Source organism: Oryx dammah, unplaced genomic scaffold (assembly GCF_014754425.2).
Source record: "Oryx dammah isolate SB20612 unplaced genomic scaffold, SCBI_Odam_1.1 HiC_scaffold_2, whole genome shotgun sequence".
NCBI lineage: Eukaryota > Metazoa > Chordata > Mammalia > Artiodactyla > Bovidae > Oryx > Oryx dammah.
In genome coordinates this window covers 91,568,035-91,582,663 of record NW_024070186.1, presented here as the reverse complement: position 1 = coordinate 91,582,663, position 14,629 = coordinate 91,568,035, and positions in this window count along the sequence as shown.

Sequence of the window (14,629 nt, the reverse complement as noted above, 5' to 3'; positions counted from 1 at the left end):
TTCTTTTGTGGTATATAAACTGATATCTGTGGGCAGGACAAAGAATTCCAGCATGACCAGGCAACTGAATGAGCCTGAGAATCCTAAGTGGGCTGAGCCAGGATCTGATGTAATGGGTCCCCTCCTTTTGGGAGATGAGACTGAGTCATCTTCATTATCCACTCAGCTGAGGGCTCTACTTTTGGAGTGAGTTCTAAGCACATGTTGTGTGAATGCTTGACTCTGTTCCAAGACCTCAGAAAGTTATAACAGCCTAATTTTATTTTTTCTTAAGAAATAATCTATTTTGGCTTGTCCCTCTTGAATTTCCTCTAAACCTTTTGGATATTTTTAGCTTTCGCTGTTTCACTGAGTAATGGATTCTCTCATTCCATGTCCCACTATATATATTGCATGTATTCAATTTTTCTGCTTCAAGATTCAAATACTTTGAAATGTAATGGAGAATAAGCATTCTTATCCTTCTGATCCTTCATGATTTAAGAAAATTTTTTCCCAACTTCTTTCAGTCTTCATTGTTTTGACCTGGTTTATTCCTGTTTAAAAAAAATGTGTTTTTTTTTTATCTATTGGCCACACAGCACTGCACAGTTAGTTCCCCGACTAGGGATCCAACCCAGGCCTCCTGCATTAGAAGCCCAATCTTAACCACTGGACCGCCAGGGAAGACCCTAGTCTATTCCTTCTTAACCCATTAGATGGATGATTCTCAAGCCTTCTGACTACCAGAAGTGGACATTCCTGTTTCACTAAATTATTATTGTGATTACTACTACCACTGTTATTATTTTAGTATCTGTCATAGGGAAGCACGATTATATGTTCTCAGAGAGGGACCCATAGTTGAATAACTTATGGTCCCTGATGAACCTACTATTCTCTTCCCTTGACCTGTAGAAGTAGCCCACTGGACCAAGTCTTTTGAGCAGAGATACATGAAGACATTCCAGGTGGGCAATCTCTTCGCTAGGCCACAGGGTTGTTTGACTTTTCAGTAAGGAACATAGATAGAAATTAATTTTCTTAACTCTTTTTGTCATGGAAGTAGGTTCCCATAAGGGTGACTGTGGTTAGACCTCACAGTTCTAACTTTTGCCTAGAGATTCTCCCTCAGTGTAAGAAGTTCTGACACCAACTTCTGAGAGTTAGGCCAAACTTCACAGGTTAAGGGCACGGTCCTCTATAAAACTGTCCTTACTTCAAACACCAGCTGCAAGTTCAGTGGTCTCCAGCCCACCTTCTTACTCACTGGCTGCAAATTTAGGAGTTTCCACTGTCCTCTCAGGGTTGATAACATTCTGGAATGACTCACAGAATTCAAGAAAGTGACATACTTACAGTTATAATTTTATTATAGTAAGAGAATATAAATAAAAATTAATGAAAGGAAGAGATATGTAGGGCAAAGTTGTTGGTGGTAATGGTGGTTCAGTTGCTAAGCGGTGTCTGACTCTTTGAGACCTACCAGGTCTCAAAGTAGCCTACCAGCCTCTTTGAAGCCTAACAGGCTCCTTTGTCCATGGGATTCTCCAGGCAAGAATACTGGAGTGGGTTGCCATTTCCTTCTCCAACGGATCTTCCCAACCCAGGAATCGAACCAGTTGATTGAACTACAAGGGAAGCCCCAGGGCAAAGTTGGGAGGTTTTCAAAAGCAAAACTTCCATCATCTTCAAGGATGCATTGCCTTCTGGTCAGCATATCAGTGTGCAACAATATGTAAAACAAAATAAAACTCACCTGAACTTTGGTTCCCAGAGTTTTTACTGGTGTTTCCTTATGTAGATATGATTGAAATATCATCCATGTGGCTGAGCTCAATCTCCAGACACTTCTCCTACCTGAAAGTTGAGCTGATATCATTTAAAATCTAATCCTCTAATCATATAGTTAGTCTTTCAGGTATGTGAAGCCCGCATCCTGAGCTACCTCATTAGCATAAACTATCAGAAATTATCTGAGGGGCCAACCACAAATAATAAAGACACTTATCACTGAAAATTTCAAGAATTTGGAGGTAATCACCCAGGACCTCCAGACAAAAGCCAGTTAAATATCTTATTATACACCTTCCTAAGTACCTCAACATTATCCTCACAGGGTGCTAGCTTCTCCTCTACTCTCCAGCATTCACAACAGGTCCATTGCCCTCGGATAGTACCTGTTCTCAGAGCTGACAGAGGCAAGACATCAGTTCAGTTCAGTTCAGTCGCTCAGTTGTGTCCGACTCTTTGTGACCCCATGAATTGCAGCACACCAGCCTCCCTGTCCATCACCAACTCCGGAGTTCACACAAACTCATGTCCATCAAATCGGTGATGCCATCCAGCCATTTCATCCTCTGTCGTCCCCTTCTCCTCCTTCCCCCAATCCCTCCCAGCATCAGAGTCTTTTCCAATGACTCAACTCTTCACATGAGGTAGCCAAAGTATTGGAGTTTCAGCTTTAGCATCAGTCCTTCCAAAGAACACCCAGGACTGATCTCCTTTAGAACGGACTGGTTGGATCTCCTTGCAGTCCAAGGGACTCTCAAGAGTCTTCTCCAACACCACAGTTCAAAAGCATCAATTCTTCAGTGCTCAGCTTTCTTCACAGTCCAACTCTCACACCCATACATGACCACTGGAAAAACCATAGCCTTGACTAGATGGACCTTTGCTGGCAAAGTAATGTCTCTGCTTTTGAATATGCTATCTAGGATGGTCATAACTTTCCTCCCAAGGAGTAAGTGTCTTTTAACTTCATGGCTGCAATCACCATCTACAGTGATTTTAGAGCCCCCCAAAATAAAGTCTGACACTGTTTTCACTGTTTCCCCATCTATTTCCCATTAAGTGATGGGACCAGATGCCATGATCTTCATTTTCTGAGTGTTGAGTTTTAAGCCAACTTTTTCACTCTCCTCTTTCACTTTCATCAAGAGGCTTTTTAGTTCCTCTTCACTTTCTGCCATAAAGGTGGTGTCATCTGCATATCTGAGGTTATTGATATTTCTCCCTGCAGTCTTGATTCCAGCTTGTGCTTCTTCCAGTCCAGCGTTTCTCAGGATATACTCTGCATAGAAGTTAAATAAGCAGGATGACAATATATATCCTTGATGTACTCCTTTTCTATTTGGAACCAGTCTGTTGTTCCATGTCCAGTTCTAACTGTTGCTTCCTGACCTGCATACAGATTTCTCAAGAGGCAGGTCAGGTGGTCTGCTAATCCCATCTCTTTCAGAATTTTCCACAGTTTCTTGTGATCCACACAGTCAAAGGCTTTGGCATAGTCAACAAAGCAGAAATAGATGTTTTTCTGGAACTCTCTTGAATTTTCAATGATCCAGCGGATGTGGGTAATTTGATCTCTGGTTCCTCTGCCTTTTCTAAAACCAGCTTGAACATCTGGAAGTTCACGGTTCATGTATTGCTGAAGCCTGACTTGGAGAATTTTGAGCATTACTTTACTAGCATGTGAGATGAGTGCAATTGTGCGATAGTTTGAGCATTCTTTGGCATTGCCTTTCTTTGGGATTGGAATGAAACTGACATTTTCCAGTCCTGTGGCCACTGCTGAGTTTTCCAAATTTGCTGGCATATTGAGTGCAGCACTTTCACAGCATCATCTTTCAGGATTTGAAATAGCTTCACTGGAATTTCATCACCTCCACTAGCTTTGTTCATAGTGATGCTTTCTAAGGCCCATTTGACTTCACATTCCAGGATATCTGGCTCTAGGTGAGTGATCACACCATCGTGATCATCCGGGTTGTGAAGATCTTTTTTGTACAGTTCTTCTGTGTATTCTTGCCACCTCTTCTTAATATCTTCTGCTTCTGTCAGGTCCATACCATTTCTGTCCTTTATCGAGCCCATCTTTACATGAAATGTTCCTTTGGTATCTCTAATTTTCTTGAAGAGATCTCTAGTCTTTCCCATTCTGTTCTTTTCCTCTATTTCTTTGCACTGATCGCTGAGGAAGGCTTTCTTATCTCTCCTTGCTATTCTTTGGAACTCTACATTCAGATGCTTATATCTTTCCTTTTCTTCTTTGCTTTTCACTTCTCTTCTTTTCATAGCTATTTGTAAGGCCTCCCCAGACAGCCATTTTGCTTTTTTGCATTTCTTTTCCATGGGGATGGTCTTGATTCCTGTCTCCTGTACAATGTCACGAACCTCAGTCCATTGTTCATCAGGCACTCTATCTATCAGATCTAGGCCCTTAAATCTATTTCTCACTTCTACTGTGAAATCATAAGGGATTTGATTTAGATCATACCTGAATGATCTAGTGGTTTTCCCTACTTTCTTCCATTTAAGTCTGAATTTGGCAATAAGGAGTTCATGATCTGAGTCACAGTCAGCTCCTGGTCTTGTTTTTGCTGACTGTATAGACTTGACTGCTGACTGCATCTTTGGCTGCAAAGAATATAATCAATCTGATTTTGGTGTTGCCATCTGGTGATGTCCATGTGTAGAGTCTTCTCTTGTGTTGTTGGAAGAGGGTGTTTGCTATGACCACTGTGTTCTCTTGGCAAAACTCTATTAGCCTTTGCCCTGCTTCATTCCATATTTCAAGGCCAAATTTGCCTGTTACCCCAGGTGTTTCTTGACTTCCTACTTTTGCATTCCAGTCTCATATAATAAAAAGGACATCTTTTTTGGGTGTTAGTTCTAAAAGGTCTTGTAGGTCTTCATAGAACTGTTCAACTTCAGCTTTTTTCAGCATTATTGGTTGGGGCATAGACTTGGATTACTGTGATAATGAATGGTTTGCCTTGGAAACGAACAGAGATCATTCTGTCGTTTTTGAGACTGCATCCAAGTACTGCATTTTGGACTTTTTTGCTGACCATGATGGCTACTCCATTTCTTCTAAGGGATTCCTGCCCACAGTAGTAGATGTAATGGTCATCTGAGTTAAATTCACCCATTCCAGTCCACTTTAGTTCTCTAGACATACTCTGTAGCTAATTATTAGAAGTCAAGTATATACACATAAAATAGCCCAACATCTAAACAACAAATACTCATATGATAGCACGGAGATTGGGGCTCTGTATTCCCAGTCTGATTTCTTTTTCTTCTTGCTCCTATAGAAGACAAAGTAAACTGAGAAGCTTGGTTCAACCAGGAGCTTTGATCTTCAAAAATGTTGAAGGGAGACTTCCCCGGTGGCCCAGTGGTTACAAATCCTCCTGCCAATGCAGGGACATGCGTTTGATCCCTTATCCAGGAAGATTCCACATGCCATGAGGCAACTAAGCCCGTAGGCCACAACTACTGAGCCTGTACCCTAGAGCCTGCGTTCTGCAACAAGAAAAGCCATCATAATGAGAAGCCCACACACCCCAAATAGAGAAAGCCCAAGTGCAGCAACGAAGATCCAGCACAGCCAAAAGTAAATAATTAAACTTTTTTTTAAAAAAAGAAGAAATGTTAAAGGGAATGTTAGGAAAGGTTTGGCAAACAGGCATTCCCATTTGCTGTTGATGGTAATGTACATCAATATAACCTTTTTGGAGAGTAGTTTGTAAATAACTAAATGCATGTAACAAGAAATTGAGAGGGACTTTTTCCTCTTCCTAAATTGCATTTTAAACCCAAAGTTCATACTGTTGGACACTAGGTAAGAAAAACTAGAGATGTATACATCTACAGCCATCAGTCACCTTGAGATGGGAGTCAAATACTTTCCCAGGGCTTATGGAAGGAAGCAAAACTGGCACTCCTACCATCAACATACCTCAACAACATGCTGAGCCAATTTAAGAAGACTCAGAAAGAGTGGGAAGAATGGTCACTGGTGGTCTTGTGAGAAAAGACAATCACGATCACCATGAGAAGCTTTTCATTATTTGTGAGAGGGAAGGAAGGATGCGCCCTCCTCCCTGAACCCAGCTGAATGTAACTCCAAGGGTGGCAACGACACTTGGTTGTTCTGTGGGTTGAGAGGACCCTACAGAAGGTTTCTGGGCTTGAATTACCTTGCCAGTACTTCATCTAAGAAGGTTACCCATTCAGGGAGCAACAGCTGTGAAGTGGACCCCCGTGATCCCATGGTGGGTGCTCAGGAAGAGGCTGAACTACAGCCATGTTGCCCATGTTGGGGATCGTGAGACACCTCCACAGAACTAAAGATCTTGCTACCTGCCACAAGCATCAACCATCCACCTGGTCAGCCAGAGAAACAGCATAGCCAACAAGAGATGTTTAAAGTCAAGAAGAATTTGCTTTTTTCCCACCTCCATTCCTCCTCTGTTCTATCATGAAGGAGTCCTTCCAAGTATCTCAAGGGAAAAGGAGAGCTTTGAATCAGCTTTGAAGTTTTAAATGGACTGGAAAGTTATGGAATCTGCTCAAGACACCGTTAAAAGCCTGAAGGGTGTTCAAAATAACACAGTTGAAAATGATGGTTTGAGAAACAAAACTTTCACATTTAGACTCTACAAAGAAAAGTCTTTAAAATAAACGAGTTACATGCATATGCCCTTTGATCCTGGAATTCCACAGTTAGGAACTGAGACTAAAGATATAGTAACTAACATATGACATATTATATATACAAGGATGGTTATGGCAGCATTATTTGTAATAGCAAAAATAGCAGTTACAAAAATAAAAAAATAATAGCAACAAAAAGTTAGAACCAATATGATACTATCCATAGAATACTTGTTAAATCAATTATCTTATAAACACATGTTTAAAAACAACAACAAAAAATTGAAGTAGAATTATATGTGTTGACACAGAAACAGTTCCAAGATTTTTTTTTAGGTAAAAAAGCAAAGGCAGCACAATGGGCATAAATCTTTAAAATTAAAAAATCTGCTTGTATAAATATTTTTTAAGTATAGAATACATATTGTATATTGTTGTTTTTTAGTGGCTAAGTCATGTTCAACTCATTTGTGACACCAAGGAATGTAGCCTGCCAGACTCTTCTGTCCATGGGATTTCCCAGGCAAGAATACTAAGTGGGTTGCCATTTCCTCTTCCAGGGGATCTTCCCAGCACAGGGATTGAACCCATGTTTCCTGCACTGGCAGGCAGATCCTTTACCACTGAGGCGCCAGGGAAGCCCCACATACTATATATACTGATATATAAATTAAAAATAATTCTGGAAGGATCCACAAGAAATATGAGTGGTTTCCTTTGGCACAAATGACAAAGAGACTAATTTTTCATTTGATACCTTCAGGTGCTATTTGAATTTGTTACTAATTTTTTTTTAACGAGAAAATTAAATAGGTTGTACAATGTGAATGTACTTAATGCTACTGAACTGCACACTTAAAATGGTTAAAATGATGTTGTATGTCATGTCTATTTTCTGCAATAAAAATGTAAATAAATGAATGTAAATTCATTTTAAATAAAAGAACTATCAAGAGGAGAATAAGGAGCTGCAAGAAAAGAGAGAATGTGAGAAAGCTCTGAGCTGGCAATAAACACAAGTCCAGTGCCTTGTCTTGGGCTCTCACTGAAGGCTCCTGCACAGGAGGCCTCCTCGGGCTTTCATGGAAGGGGTTTCAGAAAGGAGCCAGGACATAAATATTTGTCTGGAGTAAGGTGGGGAGGGGAATCTGGTGATTTTTCATTTTCACAGGAGTTGTGGTTACACTCACTATTGTATGAAATTAAAGAGTAGGAAGATTTATTGGGCAGCGTGACCAGTTTTCTACCTGAGTAACCAAGGTTTGACTTATACAAAGTCCGGTATAAAACCGGGGCTGGATTCATCATGGATGAGACACTGCCCTAGACTCATGAGCTCCCAGAATATCAGTGCTGGAAAGGGCTTCAGGCAGACCCTTCTTTCACCTTGGGACACTGGAACCAGGGAGTGACACATCCTGGTCCAAGTTACACAGAAGCTCAGTGACTGGCTAGGATTATAAGTCAGATCTCTGGGCCCTTGGTCAAGTACTGTTTTTCTAAAAGTGATATCAGCACTGTTCTAGTCGACTTAACTCTCTTCACTCAATTTCTCTTTCTGTTTATTACCACTGCTCCTCAGATTTGAAGGTCTGGTGTTCGGTCTTATTTCTTTGATGCATTGTAGGATTCTCATTGATGGTGTTCTAGAATGTTTACACTGTATTCCATATGTGAGATTATGGTTTTGCACTATTTTTCTTCAAATTTATGATGCATATTGTTTCATGCTTTAGAATCTCTGAAATCAAGGTGCCACTGACAATTGCCATAGGCCAGGCCTAAGTTGTGACACAGCTGTTATGGCTGTGCCTTGTGTGAACTTGTCTGAAACCTTCCATTGACACCTGCAGCAAGAGTAAGAAAGATGTGGCATCAAAATTTGCCAATATCAGCATTTTGGGGGCGGGGGAAACCCAGAGACAGCAATGGACCCTTCTCTGGAGAAAGGCGGTATTACCAATGCTTTGGTGGTACAGTATTTTACAGAACAGTATTTTACAGAAAACACAGACATCATCAGCTTTGGATTGAAAAGTGATTCAGAAGAATTTGACTCTGAATATGAAGACCTTCTTTTTTATGATGCACAAGAGTGATAGAAGATAATCTTTTAAAATAAGCCTAAATTTGAGTAAATTCAAAATAAAAATTCTAAGTCCTAAGTGTTTTTGTTATGGTACATAAAATAATATGAATTTTGCATTCATTGGCATCTTAGATGAAATATGTCAACTATTTCAAGCTTTGATATTAAATCTTAAAATGAATTGAAGAGTTCTATTTTTTGCTTTAGGTTTTGACCATTTAAAATAACATAAGAATTAACTAAAGGTCAACTAAGGCTCAACTATGAATTCCATGTAATCCTGGGGTCTTTCCAATGCAAAGTTTTTAAATACATTTCAAGATTTTCTGTGTGAGGTGGTCTATTTATATTTATCTTACCTTAGGATCCATTTTGGTAATTTGTATTTTTATTAGAGAATTTCCCATTTTATCTGGGATTTCAGTTTGTTGCCATAGATTTCTTATGCTTTAAATTTCTCCTCCTCTGTAATTTTCTATAGAATTCTTTTTTTGTTTCTACAGAATTCTTAATTTTATCTGTTGCTCAGCTTCTTTTTCTTAATCAGAGTGGATCTTCCTCATCTTTTGCAGAGAAAGGCATTTATATTTATTTGTAGTATCTACTTATTTTCTATTAGTTTAGCTTTAATCTTAATTCCCTCTTCCTCATTTCTTTTGGTTTACTTTGTCACTCTTCTCTGCCTCCAGTTTCTTAAGATAGAAACTCTACTACCCATATTTTTTACATTTTTTCTTTAATAATTAAAACTAAGATATAGATTTTCTTCTAAGTACAGTTTCTACTGTGACATTTGGGTTTTGGGATAAAGTGTTCTCTTTTTCACTACTTTATAGATACTTTGCAATTTTGTTTTGATTTCCTCTTTGTATGGTTTTTGCTCATCCTTACATTATTTGTTTTCAACTTTATTAATATCAGAGAATGTGGTTTTAGAATCTGTTAAAGTTTTCTCTGCAGTCAAATGAGTGATTTTTGTAAATATTCTATGGGTACCCAAAAATGTTTTGTTGCTGCTAAGTCACTTCAGTCGTATCCGACTCTTAGCGACCCCATGGACTGCAGCCTACCAGGCTCCTCCGTCCATTCTAGATTTGCCTAATTCTGAAATAAAGTATTAAAGTTTCTGCTATAATTGTTTTTTGAAATTCCTCTTGTATGTAACTTTTTATGATTTCATAAATCATGGCTAAGTTAAATAGAGTACTTAACTCTGTTATATTTGTATCTTATATAACAACATTTTGCTGTTATATTGTTTGGTATATACATTTATACATTCTCAGTCTATGATGATCTCTAGTTTTTATATATCTATCCGTTCAGTTCAGTTCAATTGCTCCTCTCATGTCAGACTTTGTGACCTCATGGACTGCAGCACGCCAGGCCTCCCTGTTCATCACCAACTCCTGGAGCTTGCTCAAACTCATGTCCATCGAGTTGGTGATGCCATCCAGCCATCTCATCCTCTGTTGTCCCCTTCTCCTTCTGTCTTCAATCTTTCCTGGCATCAAGGTCTTTTCTAATGAGTCAGTTCTTTGCATCAGGTGGCCAAAGTATTGGAGTTTCAGCTTCAGCATCAATCCTTCAGGACTGATTTCCTTTAGGATGGACTGGTTGGATCTCCTTGCAGTCCAAGGGACGCTCAAGAGTCTCCTCCAACACTACAGTTCAAAAGCATCAATTCTTTAGCACTCAGCTTTCTTTATAACCAAACTCTCACGTCCTTACATGACTACTGGAAAAACCACAGCTTTCACTAGACAGACTTTTGTCAGGAAAGTAACGTCTCGGCTTTTTAATACACTGTCTAGGTATGTCATAGCTTTTCTTTCAAGGAGCAAGCGTCTTTTAGTTTCATGGCCGCAGTCACAATCTGCAGTGATTTTGGAGCCCCTCAAAATAAATCTCTGTTTCCACTGTTTCCCCATCTATGCCATGAAGTGATGGGACTGGATGCCATGATCTTAGTTTTTGGAATGTTAGTTTAAGCCACTCTTCATCTATACTGATCCATTATCCTAAGTTTTGTTGCTCACTACTGTCTCCTTCCTTCTTTATCACCTCATGCTCTCTGCTATGGCTAATCTGTTTTTTGGATGGAGCCTTTTCTGAAGTATTTTTGTTAGTGGGAAATGTAGCAGTTAGTTTCTGACTTCTTACATATCTGCAAGGATCATTCGTTCACCCTGACAACTGAATGTTGTCTTGGGTGGTCATGGATCTCGAGTTGCAGTCCTCTTTTGTCAGATGTTTGTAGATGCTAATTCTCTAAATTCTAGCTGCTGGTAATAAGATACAATGTCTGATTCTATTTTCATTATAATAAGGAGCCTATTTTTTCTATACGAAAGCTGGTAAACATTTCTTCGATTTCAGGAATCTTATCAGGATATTTGTGTGTGTGTTTTCATTATTTCAGTCTGGAACTTAGAAAGACCATTCAATCTATAGACAGAGGCTATTTCTTGTTCCAAGGAAATATTCTCCTTTTCTATATTTGATTATTGCCTTCCCTTCATGTGTGGCTTTTTCCTCATCCTGATGTCCCAGTATTATATGCTAAGCCTCTTGGAGCTCAAGAGCAGAGCTGTTCTCAAGAACAGAGCTATCCTTCTCTTCTATTCTCTCATGATTTCAATTACACTTTTTCTTTGCTCTGTGCTTTGAGATACTTTCTCCATACCTTCTCTTTTAGCCCACTAATTTAGTCTCAACAGTGACCATTCTTTCCTTTCATTCATGCACAAAATTAAATTGGAAAATCTTTTCTTTCTTCTACCCTCCTTCTCTCCCTCCCTCCGTCCTATTCTTTTTTTTCTCTTCCTCCCTCTCTCCCTCTCTTTCAGCTCCAGAGGGCTTTCTTTTTTCCAGCATTTCTATCTTTCTGATATATGCTTTGTCTGTTCTGACTGATCCTTTCTGCTACTATTGTTATGTCCATTTTTTACTCAGTGGTGCTCAGGGCTGGCAATGAGTTTCCTCAGAGACTGCAGCCTTAGATATTGTGGAAGGCAAAGTGGTCTCTCTTTGAACTTCCTGTGTGGAGAGAAGCTGTCCACAAGACTCGACTGAAGCAGAGAGGGGGATATACTGTTTCCTGTTCTTCATAGATTCTCTCAGCCTTGGAGGCAGGAAAGGTACAGCTCACTATTCAATTCTTTCTTGCTTTCTTCAGACCAGAAAAATCAATCTTCATCCTTAAGATCAACAAGATCTCTCAGAGCCAAGTTTTCCCTAGCTTTATGAGTTTATTCTACCCCTGGGCATTCCCAATGGTGGTCTCTCTTATTTATAGTCTTTGATAAGGGGATCCTGGCACCCTATCTTCCCTCTGAGACTCATTCAAAGCCTCACTTTCATTCATACACTCATAGTCTTAGCTGCCACTCAACAAAAATATCGGAGTTGCTAGTTAAAGAGAAGGCAGCTCTACTCAAATTGCTATCTTCTCAGTGTTCTAAATCTTACTTACTAAGCCCTTGGAAGGCATGACTGCCTCTTATGTCCTCCATATCTAATCCTGTGACGTACACATCACTATTATAATCAAGATGGAGAAGGAGAAGGGAGAAGAAAAGAAGGGGAGGAGGAGGAGAATGAGGAGGAAGGAAAGCAGGATACAAGTACTAAAAACCTTCAGTGATACAGCTATCTTTTGGAGATTGGTTCTTAGTGCCAAGGGATTTCCTTAAATCACTATTTGCATCTTCATGACCTTCCCACTTTCCTAAGTGCCCAATTTTATGACAGCATATACCCATGGGGCCTTGTTTTCCTGGATCTGCCAGTATGAATGATTGCCTAATCCTGACTTGGTGTTCAAGCATACAGGAAAGAGATTAGATGCTGACTGTTGCTGCTGTTTAGTCACTAAGTCATGTCAAACTCTTTGCAACCCCATGGACTGTAGCCTGCCAGGCTCCTCTGTCCATGGAATTCTCCAAGGATGGAGTGGGTTGCCATTTCCTTCTCCAGGGGATATTCCCAATCCAGGGATCAAACCCGCGTCTCCTGCTTGGGAGGCAGATTCTTTAGCACTGAGCTACCTGGGGAGCCCTAGGCGCTGGATACCTGAGACTAAAGGGCATCTGTAGAAAAAGCACTCTTATGGGGAATAGGCTCAATGACAGGCAGATCCCTCCAAATCTTGTAAATACTGATTTGACCCAAATCAAGTTCCTCTCCTTAATGGTATCTTAAACAGATTATATTTACCTGAGAGTACAAAAAAAAAAAAAAAAAAAAACAAAAAGAGTAGATCTTCTCTTTGGGATAGTTTATAACAATTAACATGTACATAGACACATATGATGATTTATATGTATATGAATATACAATCTCACTTTGGTTCCAGTCACCAACCTTCAACACAGGGAGATCCATGAAACACTCAGGCAAGTGTCCTTTTTTCCTTCTGTATACATCAACTCCTGTATACATCAACTCCTGTATCTATACTAGTCAGTCTGTTTCCTAGTCAGGAACACAAGTCAAGGAGTTTCGTGCAAGGGTCACTGTCAAGAATTCTCTTTTCTCAACTCATCATAGCTTTATGTACAGTTCTTTTATTATTGGATTTATGTCTCATCTGCACAGAACTGTGACCTTGCTGTTCTTGCAATTTTCTCTAATAGATGTTGCACAAATACTTAAAAGGCAGGAACTGTTGGAAGTGTGACTCCTTTTATAGTGGTGGGAGTTTTGGACTGGGAGAAAGGATAGAGAGGAGGTACCGAGAGGAAGGGAACAGCAGCATTTGGGAGCCAGGCAAAGGCTCTAGGACAAAATAGTGCATACAGGCGTGTTCACAGACACACACTCATACACACACACATACAACACACTCTGGTCTTACTAGTGTCATTGTGCCTTTCTGCTGATAGTTTACCAGTTGCCAAAAGGGTACCTTCAGACTGCTGCTCCCAGTGCTCCTTTCCCCACGGTGAGCCACTGCTGACCTGCATCTCTGCAGTATATCCTCCAGCACTAGCAGAAGAAAGGCTCTGTGAGGGCACAGTGAGAAGCAGCTGCCTGCAAGCCAAAGAGAGGACCCTCATCAGAAACTAGCCCTGCTGGCAGCCCGATCTTGGACTTCTAGCCTCCAGCACTGTAAGAAAGCAGGACTCCAGCCTCCCTGACCTTCCCTGAGTTCAAAGAGCAGATTCCAACAATTGCTAATCAAGGAAGGTGCAGGCAGAAAACCACTTGAGGCAAGATTAAAGGGACCGAGACGCTCAAAATTAGGAGACGACCACCTGAGACCCTGCAGGCACCCTAATCTCATCAGTAACCCCACTTTTGTGAAACTGCAGAACAAAGAAGAATGCAAGACTGTCACTGCCTTGATCCTCATCACACACCCCTGACTGACCTTTCCCTGTTTACCAGGGAGGGGAGCACAATTCTTGAGGCACTACCCTACAGTGTTTCCCTTTTGCCTAGCAAGGGAATAAAGCCACTCTTCCCTCCCCTCCTCGTCTGACAGATGTTTTCATATCAATCTGGCTAGCACAGATCACAAGAACCTTAGGAAATACTTCCTCCAGTGACAATTGTTAAACTTTAGAATTGCTATGTAAGTAAAATTTTCTCTAAGGTATTTAAAAATAGGATAGGTTCTTACCCTGATGGTTGAGCTGTCTTCTGCGTAAAGTGGTCTGATGAAGACTTCTCAAACTCTGTCAAATCTTTCATTCTGCGATCACTTAGAACCACAGAGAAATTCATATAGCAGGCCACAGTTAAAAATGTAATTACAGTCGTGTCAGAGCTTAAGTCATAGGGATCTAGCAACCATCTGATTCATTTTTATCCACTGGTCATTTACACACATGCCTTTCTTTTATGAGATGCTGCCCTCAGCAGAAATAAAAATGATTGTTTCAAAGCTGCCTATTGACTTGTCATCCACTACAACAAACCCTTAGAAGTGATATAAAGGGTAGAATTTTAATTGCAGAGTCAGGGGCAAAGTCCTCATTACTCCACTAACACTGCCGCTGGCTGCATGAACACTGGTTTAAGAGGAAAGATTAAAAGACCTAAATAGAGGTGACTAAAAAGGGTGTGGTAAGGGATGCAAGAACTTACAAATATTTGAGAGCTACAAAAATA